General features: G+C 38.5%; 1 long non-coding RNA gene across 1 annotated transcript in view; it reads left to right on the forward strand.

Annotated features, from left to right (window-relative positions):
• LOC142036244 (uncharacterized) overlaps positions 1–23,517 on the forward strand; it is an 83,041-nt gene that overhangs the window by 52,125 nt on the left and 7,399 nt on the right. The window lies entirely within an intron of this gene.

Below are 23,517 nucleotides of genomic sequence, written 5' to 3' on the forward strand. Positions count from 1 at the left end.
AATGTGAGGCCAAATTTCAGCTGACTATATTGCATTCCTCTCTAGAGCCAGAAATAGGATATCAGCTGTTATAAATTGATTAATGAAGGTATTGTTGTTTAGACCAGACCCTTAGGCTTGTAATGCTTAAGCTTTAGCATAAATGACCAAACCGAGCCATTCTTTAGAAGACATAGCTTTAAAAGCCATTTGTCTAGTTCAGAAGCAGAAAATATAATGACTTTAATTGTTTTGGGTCTCTTTATTGTCTGCGTTGCCTCCCAAAATGACTGTGCCCAATTTACTTTTTTTTTTTCTCCTTCCTCCTGAACCTGTATGGCATCATATTAGCATGGCACATGAAGATCCTGAGGTGAAAATAAATCCACAAAGATAAATATCAAACTTTGAGATGCTGTTCCATGTAACTGAATGTTTATCTGAACTTCACACACAGCATCCAGTTAGATAATTTGCCCACAAGGCAAGTTTGTTTCATTTTTCACAATGTTCTGCTACTTGAGATTACTTATTCACTGCAGCAGAGCTATGGACTAGCCTGATTTGTTAAGCAAGCACTGTGAGGATAGATACTGCAGTACTATCTTTCATGGAAAACTTCGGAGTGAGAAGCAATGAACTCTTGCCTAGTGCATCATGTTCCAGGATGGGCTAGAAAAACTGGTAAGGGTGCAGCTGTGGAGGTAAGAGGAGAGTCCTCCCTTGTGGAAATGTCTTTTCCCTCTGATCCCTTCTGCTTGCCCTGTAATAACCTTACATCAATATTCCAAAGCTCTTGATTTTTTTTTTTATTTTTTTTTTTAAGAAAGAAAGATCAAGAACTTGAATGCATCTGTAGTTAACTTCCTGGATGTATGTTTAGTTAGCAAAATAGAGAGACGAGGTATTTATTCCACCAGTAAGCACAAAAACCTTATTTCAGGCTTCTTAACTGAAATTTGATAATTAGTATTATATTAGACATTTCTTTACACTTACTAATCATTCTTGCATGAATGTGTTTGACAGGGGAAGCAGAGCTTATGTGCTGCATTAATTGCAATACATCTTGAAAGGCATTGTCATGGGATTTCTGTTCCTTTCCACCTTTATGTATATGAAGTTAAACTGCCCACTAAAAATTTAGCGAACTTAAACTGCAGCCAAAGAAAACATCTGCTTTGGACATGACTTACTTTATTTTCTAGCAGGAGGGCTCCATATATCAGTGCCTTGCCTTGTCTAATTTCATTAATGTGATCTTGTGTCCATCCTGTGGCAGTTTAATAGCCATTATTTGTGGCCTCCATCAAATAAAGCATTGACCATAAATCCAACTACACGTAAATGAAGATATAAATGTCAATCTGCATTACTGTATAATATTTATTATTTTAATTAAATGAAACTGATTGTGACATTTATTAGATCACAAGTTCCTTTTTAATGGCAATGAATACCAAAAAAATTTGCTTATTTTAGAATGGAAAAAAAGCTGCTTATTTTATATAATTTTTAGAAATTTTCCTAATGTTATTGTCTTAGGTTATCAAAGCTAGGGATCTGTGTGTGGAACACAGTGTTTGTGTTTCTTTTGGGGACATAAACTAGTTAGTGATGCCAAACATGACATATACTGCAGAAACATCAAGGAACAAATGTATTAGGAAGGTGAACGCACTGCTTTTGTTAGTCACTTCATAATACAAGTATTTACATTTAACTGAGCCAATTTCTTTCTTCTACTCTAAATAGCAGGAATTATCCAATCTAAAGTCAGATATTCCAGGTTTGTGCTGGTTGTACTTATAATTTCTTCAGTGTGAGGATAATACAGTCTGTAGTTTAAATGATTTAATTTCCAAAGTATTGTGAAAAACACAGAAAATCTATAATTTTAAAATACTGAATTCCAATCCTGTGTAATGTAGTCCCAAAGATAGAAGTCCATTACAAATTAGAGACTGTTCTTATTTGTTCTCCTTTGGTTGCTTTGTTCATTGTGCTTTTAATGTACAGAAAGAACAGCACATGTTATTTGCATGGGATATAGGAAAGGATAATGGATAAAATTCCATGGTCTTGATGCTGGCAAAATTCCTTAATCTGGCAAATCTCACATGTCAGTAAGAAGTGTAAGAATGAAGGTTTGATATCTGGTACATTTCTTCACTTGCAGGGAGTCAGATTTTATCAAAACTGAATTTACAGCAGCCTATTTAAAGTAAGAACAGCCTTTGTATGTCAAAGAGAGGTCATCAGCTTCTTACCAAGTAGACTGTATTTAAAAAAGCATCTGGATGATGGAGATGTTAAATTTTATTTAAGAAACAAAAGAACTGAGATATGGTTTATTGTTTTATATCAGAAAATATTGATCCTGCTCCTGTTGCTAATGAAGTCAGTGGCAAAACCCCAATTAACTCGTCTGGAAGTGCAGAAATTTAGGAAATCAGGATTAAAAGGAAATTTCATTTTTCTATATATAACTTCATTTGTATTTGTTTTTCACAATGATTCCTTGAAAATGAATGGAAACATTCACACTGACTTAAAGGGAAATTGTTTCAGATCTTCAAACATCTGAGACTGTTTTCAGAGTAGTTTCAAATGTTTTCTACGGATCTCTAGTATCTTTCACAATGAGCCTAAAAGGTTTTTAAGCAGGAAACCACTACATTGTCTATATTTCAGATCACTTTTAACTAAAAATGTTTATAGTGTATTTGTAACAAAGCTGGTCATGAGGTCCCTGTCTGTATCAAATCCAATTGCTCAGCTCTAATTTAATTCCATTAAAGAGGAGAAAATACTGCTCCAGAGTTTATCCTTTTGGTCAGTATTAACCATGTATATTCATAGCACTCTTTAAGTAATTACTAGATATTATCTTTAAAGCTAAGTGCTCAGCATTATATGGCATGACATAAAAGAAAAAAATTTAGCAAAAGCGAAGCTGAGAAGTTGGTACAGAAGAGAGACTGGAATCAGAGTAAAAGATAACAGTTTGCATTTTTCAGGTGCTACTCTCCTGTATTTATTTCAAGGCTTGTTTCCTGTAATGAAATTATCAAGGAAATGCTTTTTCCTTTACCAAAAATCTAAAATCAAATGAAGCGAAGGTGAGAATACTTCTGATGTGGAGTCCCACTTTTAAGTTAGCAGTTTTAATTCAGTATCATTTTTTCAGCAAATACTTAAATTTTTTTCTGTTATTTTGTGTGCAGCTGTGTAGAGACATAACTATGTAACACTTCTGTATTACTCCTGAGTTTACTGTAATGTATTTTTTTTCTTAATTTCCTCTTAGTTTATAAAAAAAATCTGTGCTTGTATAGATTTGTATTTTCTTTAAACCTTTCTAATAGCTAAAACAGATCTTGGACTTGTGTTCATTCCCTCTGTACAAAACACTTTTTTTCTGTCTTGCACCGAGGAGGTGAAAACATTCTTCTTTCTTTTTACTCTTGCAATGAAATGAGAATTGGCAATGTTGAGGTAACCACTGACAGTGTGCTTCACTTATTGCTTCCTTCAAACCTGGTCTTACACTCCCTCTAGCTCAGAAGCCTGTGAGAGATTTGTACATACACACACTGAGAGAAATAATTTCATTTCCAAATGCTGGTCCTGACAACAAAGTTTCATGTTCAGCATCTGCTGTGATGCCTCATCCGAATATTGCAGCACTATACCAGAGTCCTTTGCTCCAAAGTCTTGCTGACTGTCAGATGAAGGTCACTTTTAATGTACTAGAATATCAGTGTTTGGTAACGTGGTTGGTTGGCCCTGTTCAAACCCTATAACACAGTAAAAGTAAATTCACTTCCATGAATTCTGTCATATTTTTGATATTCAGTCATATTTGCTAGATGAGATCTTTCTTTTGTCATCATGTACCAAACTGAATTCTTAAATGTTCTCAGAAACTGTCCTAGGTTATGTTTATGTTCTTTCTTACATGTCAAGACTGCAGTGATTTCCTGAAACTATTCTAGCCATCTTGAGTTTCAAGTGCATTTCAGTGTCAGTTTAGGTTGTGTAACCCTCTGATACCAAAATGATTTTGAAGGATTCTGTAAATACTTAGCTTTTTGTTCTAGAAATTGAGAGGAGTCTATTCCATCTGTAAGTCTTACCAGTCTTCAGTCATTCTGATTTCTTGATTCCTTGTTCCAACATGATTTTAATTTCCTTCTGTGTTTGTTCTTCCCCTGGGAAATTAATCTGAGTTCTGACATGTGTTCTCTATCTTCTTTGTTGAATCTGTGAGGCAAAGAATTGATGTTGTTCGTAGTAGTGGCTATACCTCCTGCCAATAAACTATACTTTTTGCTGCTTTAAGGCATTGTCTTTTCTTCTACTGGTTCTTGCTTGTGTGCCTAAAAATAAACCCTGACACTCTCCAAAGAAGTGGCTTTTTGTTTTTCTTCTTCTTGTGCTCTCTTCAGTCTTCTCTGAGTGTTCCACTTTTCTGCTGTGGCCTGATGCATTCAACTCCTTCCAAAAGCTGATTGACCCTCTCATTCCACGTGCACCTTTCCTTTCCTGTGCAAAGTGTGAGGGAGTCTGGCCTTCTAGGCTCATTTTCTGAAGTGTCACTGATTTGTTCTGTTACTTTAGGCAAGTCACTTAATCTCACTGTGGTGCAGTTTATCCACTATAAAATAAGTCTAATAATCCTTGCCCGCTTTGCTGAGCCCTGAATCTTGTTTGCCTTCTTTACATGTGCAGTCCTAAGGGTATTATAAAGCTTCAATTATTAATGTTTGGAAAGTGCTTTGAGATCTTTGGATGGAAATCCCTGTATAATCATATTTAGCACTTAGCATTTCACAGCACAGTGCAGACGCTACGTAATCCTCAGAATACTCCTGTGAGACAGAATTACCTGTCAATACAATTATTATCCTCACTTTACTGGATAGTGAGGCAGAAGGATTAGGACCTAATCCTACTTCTCTTCAAATAAATGGGAGTTCTTCTCTTGACTTCAGCAGGAGCTGGAAGAAGTCTTCTGTGACACATCAAGTTTTGAGCTGTCTGGGATGCCAACACACACTCAACCTCATGGACCCTTCTTCCCCTCCGTAGTACAGAGTTTGGTATTTCCTGGTCATGTTATCTAGACTTCCTTGCATGATTAATTTTTAATCTTCCTCTTTACTATTTGGTTACCTTCTATATTATTTTATCTTTTTTTTAATATCTTTCCAAGTCGTAGCACATTTACCTCCTGATGCTGCATGTAACCCTGGGAGATATATAATCCATTAATTTTTCCACATCACCTTTGCAATCCTCTTCCTTCACTGATTTATCCAGTCCAGTTCTTTTGCCTCTTTTTAACAACTTTATTTTTCTGCTGGACATGTTATTGCAGACTGAACTGCTTAACTGGAACTGCAAAATTTAAAATGGAACTTAACTGCAAACTGGAACACTGCTTCTATATAGTTGACCTTATCAAATTCCTACTCAAGAGAAATTTTAGACCAGTTTTCTTGTTGTGAATATTGTACATAGTACTCTATCATCGTTATAATAATTTCATGGCTGTGATTATGCTAACCTGCCCTTTATTTCTCCCAGTTATTTCAGTCTGTTCCAATATTAGACAAAGCAGAGCTGCCTCACACTGTGGACGCTCGGGATCCAGTCTTCCCCTTGAAATGCTAACCAAAGCAGTGCTATCAAAAGACTGCAAGAAAAAGTCTTTAAAATATGAATAAAAATTATTTTAAGAAATCTCTTATGTGAAGGAGAGTTTGGATGGCAGACCATAGTAAGTTCATTCGTCAGAAATAAGTTGAGTTCTAAAACTTGTTTGTCAAAGAAGAAAAATCAGTCTTGCTGAGTCGTTGCATAATGCAAAATTCCTCCTTAATATCAGATACTGACCACACCATTGCAGGATCACCAAAATAAGCAGAATCTGTCTTAAAATAATGAGACAAAATAATTTCTTTTCTGTCACATTGATGGTGCTTCTCTATGTGTTGGCCTGCTTTGTTCAAGGGACCATTTTGGAGTACGCTGCTGTTCAATGTAAATAAAGATGTTACCATCCATACTGATTTGTTTCTGAAGACACTCACAATTTTGAGTCAAGAGACTCTGAATGAACCTGCTACTGCTGTCTGTGGAAGAGGATTCAAGGCTGAGGCTTGGCCACAGCTGCTGTTGATCACTTGCCTTTCTCCAGCTGAGGAGCTTTGGAAGACCTTCTTCCATACCACCTCTGTACAGTGCTGGAAAAGGCGTTTGGACAGAAGCTGGGTTATATGCATTGCCATGGGCTCTCAAGGGCCAGTAATACCTCTGGCAAAAGCAGCATTAAGCTAATTAAAAGCTATCAGCAGTAGCACCATATTTCTAGCAATTTCTTTGCTTGAAACAGCTATTATTGAGCAGTAAAAGGTAAAATCAATTCTATAAAGGTAAACAGTTTTGTAGTAATGTGACCATGACCTATAAAGTGACAATCTGACATTAATTTTTAAGGATCATATATTCACATATGCTGTCATTGTAGAGCAAGTAACATGACTGGAAGTAGGCCTATGCATTTTGAGAATGCATTTACAGTTTAACATGCTGTAACAAATGTAAGGAGGCTCCTTCTCTCTCCCTCTAATTTTTTTTCACCAGCTTGACAGTTTTTCAAACATATTCACTGTCAGCCCTAACAACCTGTCAACAACTGCCATTATGTGAGAATTGCAAAGACTTGCTTGAGCACTGTGAAAACTGACAGACATGCCACAAGGATAAGTTCCTCAGAAACAGAGGGCTAAAACTTTTGAAAGGTGCTCCAGCCCTTCCAAGGCAAAATGAACAGTCAGATATCAGGGGAAGAAAACATACACTTGTCACATCTGATATCTATTTCTTTTTCCCTCAAATTGAGGTGTATGTGAAAGAATAAAACATAGATTAGGACAAACTCTGCAACTTACTAGAGTTGGTGCAATTTTCCCCACTGTCAAGCATATATGTAAGAAAGGCCAAATTTATCCACTGTCTGTGTGGCTAGTACAAATCCCGGGGAACATGAATAAAATTCACCCTTGTAGAAAAATCTTCCATAAATGAAATAGAAAAAAAATCAAACTATGTGGCTTACTGTAATTGAGACTATATTTTTTTAACATTCACTAGAATATCATGCTCAGAAGTGATTCTGCAATGCGCTGAGCACCTTGTAGGGCTCATTGTCTTACTCTGTACACAAGTGTTAAACAGCTGCAATTCTGCTGACACCCATGAATATACTAGCTTCTGAAACTGATGTAATGGAGAGCATCTATGTTTCCCACGGAAATAAAATGGTCTAATCAGGTTTGTGGGAGAAGAATAAGTGATGGTGATCCTTAGTTGTATAGGACAGTATGTCCATTCTGTACACTAGTGCATCGTGTTTGAGTAACAACACACAGTGAAAGCTTTGGGAATTCTGCTCTCTGAACATCTTAGGGAAAAGTGGCATCTGAACTCCTTAGTAAAGCCAGTTAATGGCACTAGGAGATGTTCAGGATAGCCAAACAGACAGGAAAATTCTCAAACTATGAATTTCCTGGCTCTTAGTTATTGTTTCATTCTAGATGTTGTTCCGAAGTCATGAGCAGTGAACAGCCATTGAAGATGCTGGTTCTCAGTGAGTGCACCCCTCCTCTGATGGGTGTAACTGATGGGCACTCAAGTCATATCACCATTACATCTCCTTCTCATTTGAAGCCTCATATGACTTTACTAGAAGGGCTGTGAACTGAACTTAATTAGAAAATTCATGTACAGTTAGCTTTGAAATATGCCCCATGGTACTGAGCTGCTGGAAGAGTTTTAAATCCTAAACAGTCCCCATTTTTTGTCATTTGCCACCAGTCCCATGGGAACATAGTTGTACCTTGATTTATGCATTGATTCTAGTGGGATTTCTGAACATAAGCCTATGTGCACTGAGAAGAAATTTGAATATGCCTGTTCCTGTTGTTTTAATTTGAAGAAAAAACACAAAAAAACCCCCAGTGATATTGAAATTTCTTTTGTGGAATGTATATGAAATGGGGCATGTATGACTAAAGGAAATCATAGGCATGAGTCTTCTATACTTCATATGAAATTGCAGCTAATTATAGTCTTATGGAAAAGTAAGTGGAAATACTTTTTTGCTTTATGGTATAAAGATGCTGTAAAATAATGAATTAAAGAAATGTTTACTGTCTAGTTTATAAGCTATGAGTTTCATTCATTTGAGGTTTAGCTGGAAAGCAATCACTCAGAGTCTTAGAAGATGCTCAGTATCTTGCTGATGTACACAGCAGAAACTATTAGTGATAGTTAAGCATGTTCTTGTGGTTCAGTGTTGGATTTTCAGCTCTTTCCTAGTCATCATCTGTGACCAGAAGCAATTAATTCAACCCTTTGGTCTGCGTTTTGCAGCTGTGGGATAGCATCATGATATTCCTTTGCTATTTGGGAGCTGTGAGAATAAAGTTAGAGTTGAAGGTACTGAGGTCATCCAGTGATGAAGCAACAGAAATACCGAGGTAGTTAGATAGGATGATTGCTTTGTTTGGATGCCTATCAGAAAAGAGGAACTATGACAAAAAAAACCCACAAACCAGGGCAACAGCAAGAACCTCTGGCAGAAATTGCTTCATTATAATTCCCTGGCAGGATATGGCTGAGGTGGGTTTTCGGGCTTGGGCATGGCTTCTATGTTAATCTGTGCTTGTCTTTGAGCTCACAGTGGTGCATTTGCAGGGCCAATTTCTCTGGTGGAGATGATTAACTTGGGAGGCTGTGCAAAGGGTGGGTGTAGAGTTGAGTGTGGGCTCATGTTGGTGTAGGCTGTGTTCCTTACAAGGCCAATGGTGTTCCCTTGGAAATGTCTCATTTTCTTTAAATATTCTGTGACACAAACTTAGAAAAACCCTTCTAAAATATGCTTACTAATAATTATCTAATAGCAACTCTTTTTGTCTATTATCAAACCAAGTAAGAAGAGAAGCCTCTTCTGTATTTTTTTAAAGAGCTCTTCACTAGAAGATACTTAATTCTCCATTAACCTTAAGCTAAGAGTTATGCCTAATAGTGTATTGTGGTCCTCTAAAACAATGTTCCCTGTAGGGGAAGACACTGTAAGTGGCCTGAAATAGCACAACTCTGAAAGACAAAGAGGCTTTATACTTCTGTTTTAGTGTCCTCTATTATTTCTTTTTTCCCCATGTTCTTTTTCATTTGCAATTGTAAAAATAAGAGTAATATTCATAGCATATCCTTTTAAGGTAGATTTTCCTTGGGTTAAAAAAATATTTCAAGCATTTAATGACACTTAGAGTAAACAACATTTAAGGTAATGCTTTTTTTCCTTTTGTAACCCACCAAGTTAATTTTCTATATAGACACTCTCCCACTAGTTCTTGCTTTGTAAAATTTTTGTTTGTTGTTATTTGGTTTTATACTTCTGAGCTACACAAGGAAAGGGTATCCTTTGGTTTAATGTTTATCTGGTGGTCTAATCTTGGGTCACAGATGAGCTTAAATTAAAGCTTCAATGATATTTATCTAATTGAGTCTAAGCTGTGGCAGCCTGTTGCAAGATTGTGGTGAGATCTGAAAAAACACTCGAGATGGTCATCTAATCCTCTGGTTGCAAGGGGCTACCTTTTGTCTTTTCCCTTGATTTCACTGTTGTTCTTAAGATGGAGATTGTTCAGGTAATACAGTTAGCTGAAATAGGATCTGTTTTTTATTAAATGGGAGACTGCCTGTGTATTTTGAGTGTCTTTCAGTACATGTGGGAATATGTAAGGTTATAAATCACAGAAAGAAAACACCATAGCACTTCAATAAAACATCCTGCTCTAGAGTGTCTGGGACAGAGAACATGAGCATTTCACTACTTTCATGGAACATAATAAGTCACTCAGAAGACAAAGTACTTGTAATTTCTTGTTCTAATGTCTAACATTCTTGGGCAGGATTCCCATCCAGGGCTACTACCTAAAGGTAAAGGACCTGACACTTCAGAGTAATCTCTCTTCTCTGGAAAGTTCTCAGGTTGAAATTCAAGTATTGCCCTGCATCAGGAACATTCTTGGTCTTGCTGTTCAGCATCTCGGAAACTGACTGTAAACATGTAAAAAAGTTTCCTTGACCATCATATAATCAGTTAAAAGTACTTTCTTCTTAACCTGAGCTTCTTTCTGACCGATTTCTGAGGTCCTGTATTCATTTTGACTTGCTCAATCCACAAAAAAATCCCGTAACTTGTAAATTGACTACACAGTACCAAGACCTCGCTAGGACCAGAAAAGGACTAATATGTGTTTCCCACAAGGACTTTCATTTGCTGACGACAGGTTTCAGTTGTCCATCTTCACACATCTATGAAGAAATATTGATTCCAAGGATTCCAGAGACATTTGATGGTTTCAGGACTGAAGGCTCATGTTTTTTTCATCCACCACCATTCCAGTTCATCTTTTTTAAACCCTGCTGTGACTCTGGAGTTCAGGCACCAAGCGTTACTTGTCTGCCTCAGCCAGTCACTTTTGACATCAAATGTACTTGATCTGGGGCTGGTAGTTTACTTCAAACATTGTTCATATGAATGGGTCTGGCAGCTGGGAGACTGCAAAAAAGTGCATGAACAGTGATTCTTGTTTTCTGTCTTCAAAACAGATCTATTGTACTGTTTCTGCTGGCTGTTTTGAAAAGTCTTGACTTTGAAGCTGGAGAGAAATCATTATCTAAGTCGCATTCATTTAAAGTTGAGGCCAGTGGTCTCATAAGTGATCACTCACATTAGCCTTATGAACCTTCTCCATGGATGGGTGAGAAGAATATTGCTTTATTGTAAGGTGATTTAAATAAGAAAAAAAAATAATCTATGCACTGTGAGTGCACACAGTATATTATATGTATTTATACATTATGCATCCCAACTCCTATCATTTGATTATAGATCACAGCTGTTTCTTTTCTCTCTTGACCTCCTTTAGTTTGTGACATGCTCTGCTATCATTCTCTCATGCTCCTAGTATTTTCACTATTGAAAATACTGTAATTTTCTTTTTCTCATTGTCAGGTATTTAGTCATTTTTTTGTCATGTCTTAGACCTTAAACTCAGAAATTGAACTGTCGTGATTTTATTTTATTTTTTTTTAAGAAATGACAACTCATGTTTATTTGATTTTTAAATCTATGCGGCAGGTCTTTCTCTAACACTCAGATCTCACCTAAAGCTTTTTCCTAGGGGTCTAAAAATGCCTTTCAAAAAAGGTAAATCTGGTTGTCTGTATTTAACCCAGGGGAAACTGAAACACTGAGATGAGTGCTTTGCTTAGAGAGAAAAAGCAGATCAGAGGAAGCACAGGCACAGAAAGGACAAGCGTAATATTATTCAGCCATGTATGAGGACCATTACAGGGCGAAGTTTCTGTGCTAAAATCACATTGAGACTTGGGACTGTAAACTTGTTACAGCTTGAAAACTCTTCCTTTCTGGGATTTAAATGGAGCAATTCAGTACTAGAGGTCAAAGCGGCACTAGGTTTGGGTGGACAGTCAGGGCAGAGGGTAAGACCAGAGCAACAGTGGAAAGGGATGAGGTGGAAAGGATGTGGTCATGTTAATTCAGTGCGGCTTCACACAAGCAGCACAAGGAGATTTATAGGAGTGGTTTTGAAAGGGAAAAGTGGACATGGTAAATGGGTAAGTCAGTGACAATTTGTGAAATTACACCTTTGTGTCATAGTTTATCAGTAATTTCCTCATGCTATATTTGGATGATTTTCCACTAGCAGTAAGAGGGATTGAATGGTGACCAGCCTACCTTTCTGAATTACTAATTTAGGAAAGTAACAAAAGAATTGGGCTGCAGTGTGTGAGTCATCCCAGATGAAGGTCAGAAATTACTGCCCTGTTCTGACTTTGGTTTTGCTAAAGGTACCTGAGCTTTTTAGAAACAGTTAGCTGATAACTTTCTTAGTGTGTAAGAAGCCCTGAGAAAATTGTGAAAATGCGAGAAAGCAGAAGGAACAATCTAGCGTATCAGATGAGTGATTGAATGCAGTTGTAGTTTTGGTAACACTGCTGCCCCAGCAGCAGCCATCAGTGCCTGGAGCCCCATCATTTTGGGTGCCATCTGTAGCAAGATGCAGGCAAAGCATTGCAAGGAGGAACAGAAGAACAGAAACTGGTGCAAGTTTGCCAAGACCACACGGCAGGTCAGAACACACAAGGGTCGCGGTTGCAGCACCTCTTTCTGCGGCCGTCCCTTCCCTCCATGGTGAAGGCTCGCAGCCTGCTGTGTGTATTGAGGCAAAGCCTCTGATACTTTGCAGCGGTTCTCTTTCAGATCTAAGGGGTATGATTCAGCAGGGGTATGATTCAGCCTGTCTCAGCTGAGGGCTGCATGCGGAATAGTGTGAATGCACCTGTCTTAGAGCGCTATACTGCTCTCAATCTGTTAAACGTAAGCAGTTTTGGGGTAAAATCAATGGAGATACTGATTCTGGTGAAATAAATGCTATCCCTGCTCAGTTTTGTTGATTGCCTATCATGCCTCTCGTCTGGGAGGAAAACTCTGCATGGGATTGTGGTTTTGATTTATTTCTTTTTATGGGTTATTATACTGTGTGGAAGTTTAATTCTTTTTTAAACAAACAAGCAAAAAATGTATCATAAAGCAAAAGACTCTCCCCTGAAGAATTTTATATTCTGTATCAGGTAGATATAAACCATTGGCATCAGAAGCAAGAAGCCCAGGAGATACTTGGATAGTGAAGACTTTCTGAAGGAAAAGTATGAGATTTTGATGAAAGAGGAGATGGCTTTTTGGTTGAGAAAGACTTTGCAGGGTATTGGTGGAACATCTTGGTCAAGTTAAGGCAAAGGTGGTGTGCAACCCACTTCTTGCTACTGCGTGCAGAGATGACTACTAATCTTGTGGAACAATTGCCCTGGTTTCAGTATCTCCCAGTGAGGAGTCTCCAAAGAAATAGTCTGGGGTTTATGCTGTTGTAATAACAGTTTTTGATTCACTATATGAAGACCATTAAATTATGCATGAGATGTGCATTTTGCCCAGTTTGAACTATCCACGCTAATGGAAGCACTAATGTTAGATGAATGGTATCTTTGAACTAATGTGATTCTTAACTGGCAAGCAATACGCTGTCAGTGTGAAAATGCAGGAAACCTAAATACATAGCCATGTCATGAAAAAGGGTGGTGGTGTGTACGTATAGGGGGAACTTGTAGCGTGCTGGAAAACAAATAGCTACAGGCCACTCTTAGACAAGTAAACAAATAATATGAACAGCCACATCCAAATTTGTTTGATTAATGGATGCAGAACTATCAGAGTGTAATGTAGGTAGAGGTAAGCTTTGTCTGACTCAAAGTGTGGTATAGTGCCAAGAAATGAAATCTCAGAATCTCCTACCCTGAGATCAAGCAGGAGACAGGGTCTGACCGAGCCCAGGAGACCTTGGTACTCAAAGATGCTTATTTATATGCCATATAAAATAGGACTTTTTTCAGGCTTTGAGGGACTCTGCTGGCTCAGCCCATATGGCGAATGGCAGCCTTTCATTTATGAACAACAACAGAAAAGTATTCCAATGCTCAGAAGCATATTGGGCAGTAAGGCCATATGAGAAAGCCCAATATGCTGTTAAACAGCTGTCTGGACCCCTGTTTACAGGAGAGTGATGAGATTAAGAGCAGGTTTGTATTTTCCTCTAGATGTGTGCTGTTTCAGGGTTTCCGCAGACAGCTTGAAATCTGCTGTGTGGTTTGACAGGCTCCCCTGTTTCAATCTGCGCAGTTGTGGATGTTTCAGGGCTGTGTTTATCTTGGCTTTTTTTCCTTGCACGCATGACCTGTGAGGTCCCTGCATGAGACCAGTTGCGTTTCTTGTGCAGGGCCACTCGGCAAACTGAAAAAGCACATCTGGGAATGCTTTAACACTTGCAAAAGCTTGCATGCCCTCCTTCCCTCCTGTTACTGCAAAGATTTCATGTGAATGGAAGAGAAGCAGGAGAGCTAGTGGTGGCTTAAACAGTTTTCTGACCTCTCTGTGCTGTCTTCTTCAAAGCAGGTCTGGGTGGATAGGACAGGGCAGAGAGAGGGATCGTTATAGTGTGTCTGCTGTGTCCCGGAGGCTGCTCTCACCCTTAGTTTGGATGAGCTTATGGATTGAGAAATTGGGCCTTTCCCCCAGTTTTTAGGGCTGTTCCCGAAGGCAGGTGTTGATTCCACTTAAGTCTGGGGACCACAGGCTTTTGCTCCAGCTGAAGCGACTGGGAGTGGTGTTATTTGTACTGATAGAGACAGGATTGTTGTTCTAGTTACTCCATGTATGATTATGATTGGTTGTATAAAATACTATTGCTAATCCTATACAATAAAAGCTATAGTTCATTCACCAATAGCATTATAAACTTGGATTTAAATAAACCTTTTTGTCATTATCTGGGGAATTTTAGTATATTTTTTATATTTATGAGACTTCATCTTGAACCACTCAAGCATATTTCACTGGTAAGGGAAAGCTGAAATTCTCAGCTGTAGCAGGACTCCAGGAGCTAAAGCTTTAAGAATCATCCTGGATGGCATAATCTCCCCAACAGGTTTGGAAATCATTGGGGAAGTCCTTCATGTATTTGTTTGCTTCATTCCATCTCCTTTCCTTTTTTTTTAGTAACATCAGTATTGACTTCTGTGCTTTGCTGTTAGAAAAGTCTTAATTTGACTGAGTATTTTAATAAACAGAATCCCTAGAAGTAACAACTTCATGCACAATGAATTGTTCTCAGGTCCTGACATTAACAGAAGCCTGTGCCTATATCAGCCAGTGATAAAAGCCCTCTCCCTACGGGGTACTTCCCCAGTTGGACCAGTTTTTCCAAATTCTTTTTTTTTTTTCATATCAGGCTTACATTTGTGAGACTTCTTGAGGGTTTGAGGTGTCCTCCCCCCTCCCCCCCCTCTTTTTTTCTTCTTTTTTTTTTCCCCCTGTATTTCTGCTTTGAATGGGAGAGAAGTAATTCTCAGAAATGTGGTAACTTTGATTACTTGATTTTCAGAGACTTCCAGCTCCCAATGTTGCTTAAATTTTTTATAGAGGAGACTCTATTACCCTATATTTTAGTGGGCTTCAGACATACCTTCATGTCTTGGGAAGGCTGGTAGGGAACAGGTTGGAAATACTAGACAGAGTTTTTAAAAAGAACTTGCCAAGAAGATTGTCTGGGTGATTTGTAAAGGGACAGATATTAACACATGTTTGAGTTTTCATGTTCACTGATTTTTCAGAAGCTCTGAGGGAACATTTTTCAAGTGTGTGAATTCAGGACTGTAGTCTTGGCTGTCCTTCAGTGGAACTTTTTATCCTGATTCCTCAGATCAGTTTGAAAAAAAATGTTTATAACATAAGTGTATAGAATAATATTAAATTAAGCCAGCCTTTATAAATATATAAAGGTATAGGTATCAGCTTTTAGTGTCATTGTGTACCTAATCAAGACCTCTAAAGACAATTTCTAAAATAACATTCTCATTTTTAGGGGTAAAAATGGCAAAGCAAAATAAAATAGTTTCTGTTTTCCCCAGTATCTTTGGACTGTAAAAAGCAGGACTCCAAAGGGAGATTGCAAAGGTCATGGAAACAGTTAAACCACAGTTTAAGACAGCTGTCGTGCTCTCCTTATTCTGTTTTTCTAACCTTATATTTGCACTTATTTTTTCAGCTGCTTTTCTTTAGAATCCCTGAGATAAATAATAAGAGGTGTAGTAATATCCCTGCTGTTAAAACAGTATCAGCAAATAACCTGTGTGAGCCCAATTCTTTCCTTGTAGAGAATCCTAGGTTCAGAGGATAGCAAGTTTGCACAGCTCTGTCACTCATAACAGCAGTTTGTACTTGTATGCACCTAGAAAGGTAGAATTTACATTTGAGGTGAGATCCTGTTTGAAAACAAGACACTTTTTCCTCTCCTTTGGGAATCTCTGCAGTTTAAGTAGAGAAAGCAGATGCAAAGTGCTCTGATGACCAGCAACTGAATGTTAAAAAAAACACAACCAAAAACCATAAAACCCCAACCCAAATTAAATACAAGGCTGCTGTGCTTCTTTGGGACCAGGCAGATCATGGACTTGTGGAGTTGACTGTAGCCATTAATAGGAAAGAGATTGTTTTACAGCTCTAGAAGGGTGTAGGGGATGCTCTGTCAGCACCTGTGAGAACAAGGTCCGTGCTACAAGGAACTTAAGTTTTGGTCAAGACTTCATATGACAAACAGGACGTGTGGATGAAGTTGACTACGTATGAATGGGTAGCTGGGAAGAAAAGGGTAGAAGTAATGGATAGAGAAGTGGCCAGGAAGGAAGGTATTGAATTCCCTCAGCAAAAGCATGCAGTGATCATGAAGAAGTAGGTTCTTCTGTTTTTCTTGGCTTCCTGCATGCCTCACAGAAGAACTAAGCTTTCAGAAGGAATTTGAGTAAGACACTGAGAGCCTACAGGCAAGTTCAGGAATGGTTTTCCATGCAGAATAGCACCTGCTCAGTGCAGGGAATACTGGAAGATAGAGTTGGCATTATCTGGCACATGATATACAGGAGCTGTGTGAGAAGTAGGAATCAATGAAGTTTTGCAAGTATTACAGGGAGCAGTTGTGCATCTACTAGCAGCATTGCTAATATGCCCGAGAACAAAAAGAACAATTCTACAGTCAGTGTTCTGTAGCTCTGGTAATCAAGGAATGCCAAAAATTAGAAATGAAAAGTCCTATTAGTTCATCTCCCCCTATAAAGGGATGTTTCCTTTGTTATGTATGATAGTAATTAGCTTGCTTGCAAGGGGAGGAAGTATGGAACAGAAGAGATTTAAAATAGTGATGGAGAGCCCAGGGCTGGGGGGATGAGACTGCAACAGAGGATTATCAGGACTGAGAACAATGGTTTAGTACTTTCCACCTCCAAAACATTGCATAGATATTAACCAATTAATCTGCACAAATGAGCCATGAAAATGATCAGTGGCTTTGTTGAAGTCCAAACACAGTGAAATCATGTTTCAGATTTAGCACTTAATGTTCCCAGTCTTATGGCTTAAACAGGAGAGAGAGAGTTTGAGATTTCAAAGAGGTGCTGACTCTAGGTGAGCATCCAAGACCACCATTACGTTGCCCGGGGGTGTACGGCTGGAAGATCCTTTCATAGATTTAAAGGCAGCAAGGACTGCTTACTCAGATGCATAACATAAGCTATACAATTTCACTAGTGATTCCTTTTAAAGTTCTTTTACTTGTGATTAAACTGAAGTACACCTTTTCAAAAGAAGGTTTTGGTTTTGGTATTCTAAAACATAAATAACTTCCCACATTATTTTAAAACTTTTTCCAATAATTAGTTAGCTTTCCTCCCACTCTCTCCTTTTAAGTAAAGAGATAGTAAAAGAGAGATCTTCAAAGACTGAAATAATTGTTGCTTTCTACATAGATAGAGAGTTGGATTTTGTTGCACCTCTGGTGATTGTCTTATGAGGCCAGAAATATAAACATTACTTTCTTGAACTTTTTCCAGATCTTTCTTATGCAATCCAGAAACATTCTGGGTTCTCCCAGCATTTTAAAAATTATTTTCAGTTGTTACGCTATGGCTTATGCAGCAAATAACAGGTGTGTGTGTTTTCAATTCTGGGATTTGCTCTTGGAGAAAAATAATTAACACTGGCAGGAGTTTGATTGCATTAATTCACAAAAAGAAACACCCAAACGATAAATCCATAGTGGGAGAACTGCCCATATGTTACAGATTGGCTTAACATGGATGAGGCATTAAATAAACTAAGTCTGAAAAATAAAAACCTTATCAGCTTTATTAGTGTTGAACTCTGTGGCTTCCACTGGGGCTGACACACTTAATTAAAGATGCTCTGGTCTAATTAGGTTGCACATCAAAAATACAAATACAAGTTGGGTTTTTTAAAGACCTGTCTGAGCTCCAATTCCCAATGTTGTGAATATTTATTTTATTCAGTTAGTCTCCACCTAGACTGAGTGTTGTTAAGTTAGCTAACACAAAAATACAGGGATGGTGATATTTAGATTTCTTGCACTGAACAAGGCTGGCTCAGATCCTGAATGCCTGTATATCTGAAGAAGACAAGTGTGGGCTAGGGGGAAAGATGACTTTATTTTGAATTTTAAATCATTATCTGATTCTATTTGACTGGCTTAATTCTATTGGTGACTAGCTCATGAAGAAATCCATCGCCTTCATTTGTTTTACTACCTATGGGATTGATTCCCCTGTGGGTCCAGTCCAACCTCTATCAAGGTCAATGGGAAAACTGCCATCGATTTAATAGAAGATGGTTCAGAATCAATGGGAATGCTGCATGTCAAAATGGAGGAGTGTTTCTTCCATCTCCTATGCTTTTAAAAACTGAATTCTTCTCCTTCTATCAAACAGGACAGATCTATCATACCCTGTGGTGTGTTCCCATGATTTTTTTCTTCATGGGCAGGGTTGAGCGTGGAAGCCTTTGATTCAGCCCCTCTAGTTCCTGTATATGACTCTTTTTTCAGATAGATATTGGAGCTTTATAGCCTTGTCAGTCTTTTACTGCCATTTTTTTGTACTAGTTTTTGAAGGTTCCCCCCCCTTTTTTTTTTAAATTTTAATTTGTAATTTTCCTTAATGCAAATTGCAGCTGCTTCTGACATCAATTGTTTTGTATGCTCTTATGTTCAGGACAGCAGGTCTGAACTTAACCTCCCATCTACTGGCAATAATTTTCACTCCCGATGATGGCATTTGGGCAATTCCAAATCACTGTGAACAAAATGCCTGTCTAACCAGATAATTATAGCTCAGCCAAACATATATTGGCTGAGGACAGGTATAAAATGAGAGCATTTCTAAGCCTTTTTATTAACGGAAAATGCAAGCCCATACATAGCTTTTTAGAATCCACCATTGATTTCTGGTGCTGTTTTGGTAGCTCTAAATCTTAAGTGACACCTAGACCTCCTTCAGTGGTAGAAGAGGGTTGAGACCAGCAGCATGAGGCCTGTGATTCTCGCTGATTTTACTCAGTTTGTGAAACCTGAACCTATGTGTTGGAAAATGGACACCCAGGAAAAAATGGTTGGCCACAGTTTTAAGTCTGGCCTCATTTACAACTGTGAACACAGTAATATGTCCCAAATATTATCCCTGTCACGTCCTGTTGTGGAGTTATTTTGCTTTTGCACATTCAGTGTTAACTTTGATTTTTCTTAGTGACTAGAAAGCACACAGACTATCTGCCTTTTGCAGTTTGCTGTACCAGGGTTTGTTACTGGATTAGGATTTTGGAATCATTTAAAACTGTTTCTTGGAGAAAGAAGACAGACAATTCTGATTTATTAGGAGTGACTTAGTGTTAAATGGAGTGCAACTCCAGGCTGCCTTGAGCTATTTTGGCTTTGTTTCCTGCTTTGCTCATTGTATGTGTGTATTTGTGTGTGCACATCCATACAAATTCAAATCTCAGAGCTGAAGAAAACAACAGTCTCCTTGCTCAACCAGTGATCTACCTAGAGATAGCTAAGTACTATAAGTAGGTGTGATGTCTCAGTGGTTGAATTACTCTTTTTAATCATTTCTGCTCAACAAATCTACAGTAATTATACAGATCCACAAGTCGGCTTCATATTCTGTGCCCCATAATTGAGAGCAATTCCAGGATCCACGTTTGCCATTACCTGCCTGACTAAGGACATAAATACAATTGCAGTAGGTACTCCAGGCAGCAGTGAGCAAAGGAGAGATGCAGCACTACAAGAACCATTCCTCTTGAGACACTGGTTAGCTACGTCTGGGTCTGGCCCAGATATAGCAACCCTGACAAACAGCAAGGGCTACCTGTGTGGGTAGGTGGTGGGATCTGCCAACGTGTTTGCCATTGCTACTTCTAAGACCCTCTCTGCTTGTAGACCAAGCTACTGATTTTATTTTTCTCACACTGGATAGCATTGAATGTCATGCATCTGTAATCTGTGGTGTGATTTGCTGCTTTTCTCCGTGCACTGCTATCTTCAGGCCCTTGAGGGAGAAAAGGTTTGATGCATAAATTGTGAGCCATGACAGAAAACGTGGCCTTGTATGTTTTACTATTAGTATGAGCCATCTCAGAATGGAGTGGCAGCTTTATCAGTGAATATCCAGCAGTTTTTTTCAGATGAAGTTAGACATTTAGGAATAGATGCACCTCTTTCTACTTTCCGAACATACATTTTGTTATGACACCTTACGGAGCTCATTTTAAACCCTGCTTCAGGGCAAAAATATTTATGGCACACTTTAAATAAAGCATATTATGTGTTTTGTACAAACATATGTATCATTGTCCCCCTAGCTGGAGCTGATATAATTTCTGACACCAAGTGCTATGCCTCATGCAAAATTCATGACATGTCATTGCATAAGAATGAATGTGTTTCTTTAAAATATAGGCTTTCCAGCCATGATAACCACTTCGTTTTCAGTTTCAAGAACCAAAATCCTTCCTTGCTGTGAGAGTTTGAGTGAAACACTGTGTCAGTGACTGGCAGCCTCAAAGTCTAGGTGGTAGGGTGATTGTGGTTTTCTCCTGCAGATGGTCTTTACATCTAAGTCAATGGTATTTGTGGCTCTATATTCAACATAAATCATCCCTTAGAGTAGCAACAGGGCTGGTCAGTGAATACTTGTCTGACTCTTGGATATATAAGCATCCCCTTGTTAAAAGCTTTCAATACTGAAATTTTTCAGTTTCTAATCCTTATTTATAAAGAGAGGAAAAAAAAATAGTTCTGTCAACAACATACCTGTGGCAGAAAAATATCGTAAAGTCATAATGTACTGCTGCATGCATGTACAGGCATAGATTAAGTCTGCTTTGTGCATAGCGCGGCACAAGCATAATGTAAAAGTGGTCCCCAACCTCATGGATGAACAAAATGAACAAATAAGGGGGCACAAAGATAGCAGGGGGAAAAAAAGCTGATTTAAGAAAAAAACACAAACCCCACCCCCCAAGCACCCTAAAATCCAACAATCCCCAAAACTTCAGGGTGTGGATGGAGAAGAGCTGAGTAGTGCCAGGCCTTGCCTTCTGACTAATACTGGGAAGTGCCTGCGCTGAGCTGGGCTCCTCCGCTTGCTTCCCAGGGGCGAGAGGCAGCAGCCTCAGCTGGGACATGGTGCTGTTTATTCTCGTCTCATAGCTGTGGAGCCAAGGAGCAGTGTTGAGGAAGTTCATCTCTGGTCTCTATCAGCTCCTTAGCAGCTTCATCTCTCTGCTGGGGAAGAGGTGGTGGAGAGTCTCCACTAGAGGCGACTGAGAGGCCACGGAAGAACACGATTACTTTTTGAACAGCTGAGGGGGTGATTAAAGCATAACTTTGAAAAGGAAATATTAGTTAAAAATTAAAGATTGGAAAGTCAGGAGGAAAAGGGTTTAAAATAAAGGCGCTGTTCTTAAATTGTCCTGGACAAGCTGTGCTGTTCGCAGGGTGCGCTTGCAGCTATGCGGTGGTTCTTGAAGAGACCTGGCACGTGGCTTTCTGCCGGGGCAAAGCGGCTTCCCCTGTGGCTGAGGTCAAGTCTAGCTGGCACCATAACGCGTGCATGATGATTTCTAAGGCTGTGTTTCGTAGCACATCGAAAGCCTGGTACTGTGACAGCGACTGCCCCTTAAAACCATGCTGGGATGTTGATGGAACACAGCAAAACCTATTGAGTCCTATTAGTTATAAAGGCTAGAGAGTGTTGTCTCTTACATTAGCACTAACATCATCTTCTTGTGCAGAAAATCACTGCTCTGACGCACCTGGCTCCATCTCCCTGCCATTAAACCAATTAATACAACAAATGGTATTTTATAATAAATATGTGTCACTTTCATGATTTTAACTGGTCTTTTGATTTGTTTCCCATTTTATGTTGTTTAGACAGACTGATTTAGACAGTTAAAAATCCACTTAACCATGATACATTGTGGCTGCCTGACAGACAATAACATTGATATATATGGCTAGATGAATCTCTAATTAGATTTTGGCAGCGCTGTCACAGTCAGGGAAAGTTTCCCCAAGTACTCTATTGAAATGATATTTTATGCAACCTCATGGAACAAAGGCCATTTTTAATTAAGCAGGTCCCCTCAAAGGGACGTTAAACTTAATGTCATTTTTTTCAGCGGCCTTTGCCCTTGCAGTATCTGCCTTCTCAAATATACTCTTTGGTAGCACGACTTAAAGTGTATATTAAAAAAAGTACATAAAGTAGATAAAAATAGGTTAAAAAAATGATAACTGAAGCTTGCCCTGAATCCTATATGTAAAATTAGTTATAAGTGTGGAAGAAACAGTCATTTGATAAATTATTATTGTTATTTATATAGTCAAGGAAAAATGTAGTTTAGAACCAGAAAATGATTATATGATTGCATAATAATATCAATTTTCTGTAAACCTCAGCTTTTATGAACACTTCAAAGTAACTATAGAACAGAAGAGACTATTAAGCAAATGGAAAACCTATTTCCAATAACATCTCCCTAAAATACTTCAGGTTAGTTTCAGAGCTGGAGAGAGGCCTCTCAGAGGTCTCTGGATACTAGTGCAATTTAAATGTGAAATAAGAAGTACATACAGCTATGCTGCACTTAATGGAGATGTACATCATCTTACTTTCTCCAAACCTGCAGTGAGCTAGGTGTTAAAATCTGCATTGCTTGACTTAACACTTGCCATGATAGCTGCACATGAAAGATATAAAAGAAGCAATCAGATTTCCTCTTCTGGATCTGGACTGTTCAGGTTTCATCAAGACTGCAGAGAGCAGATGTGAGCACAAGATCTGGAGTGCTAACCTGGGAGTATCTATCGGCCCACTGGCATACAAGTTAAATAAAAGCTTTCCCTGTGGATGTTTACAGCTTAGAGAAAAACAAACAATAAATGTAATATTCCTGTATCCTAGCATTTAATGAGTAAAGATCCATTTATTCCTAAGCACATATTAAGAAATCTCTAATGATACTAGTTGGAGTTGTGTGTGTGGATTGCTATACATCAAGAAAAAAAGGAGTTGAGGAGAGTGGTGCTGTGGGAAGGGCCAGCGTATGTTGAATGTTTTCCAATCCCATCAATTTCAATGGGAGCAGAGCATTTTTTTTTCATCCTATAGAGATGAATCCTCTAATTAGCAAAACAAGGGCTGTTGGACAGTCATTGATGTCTGTAGCAATTTTGCCATTAATTGCAAGAAGTGCAGAATTCGACCTAGTCTACTCAGACCATCTATACATATCACTAAGGAGGTCATTCTGTGGATTTGCCTATACGAAGAAGTTAGTGTGGTAATTTCAAGTGTGAAGGCAGAATGTATCACACTGATGTCCTGTGTGGGCATGTGTGGTGCCCTTTAAAGCAAGAGTTAGGCTACGGCTTATTTTCGTTTGAAAATAATACCCATGAAAATACAAAT

The sequence above is a fragment of the Buteo buteo genome, chromosome 11 (assembly GCF_964188355.1).
Source record: "Buteo buteo chromosome 11, bButBut1.hap1.1, whole genome shotgun sequence".
NCBI lineage: Eukaryota > Metazoa > Chordata > Aves > Accipitriformes > Accipitridae > Buteo > Buteo buteo.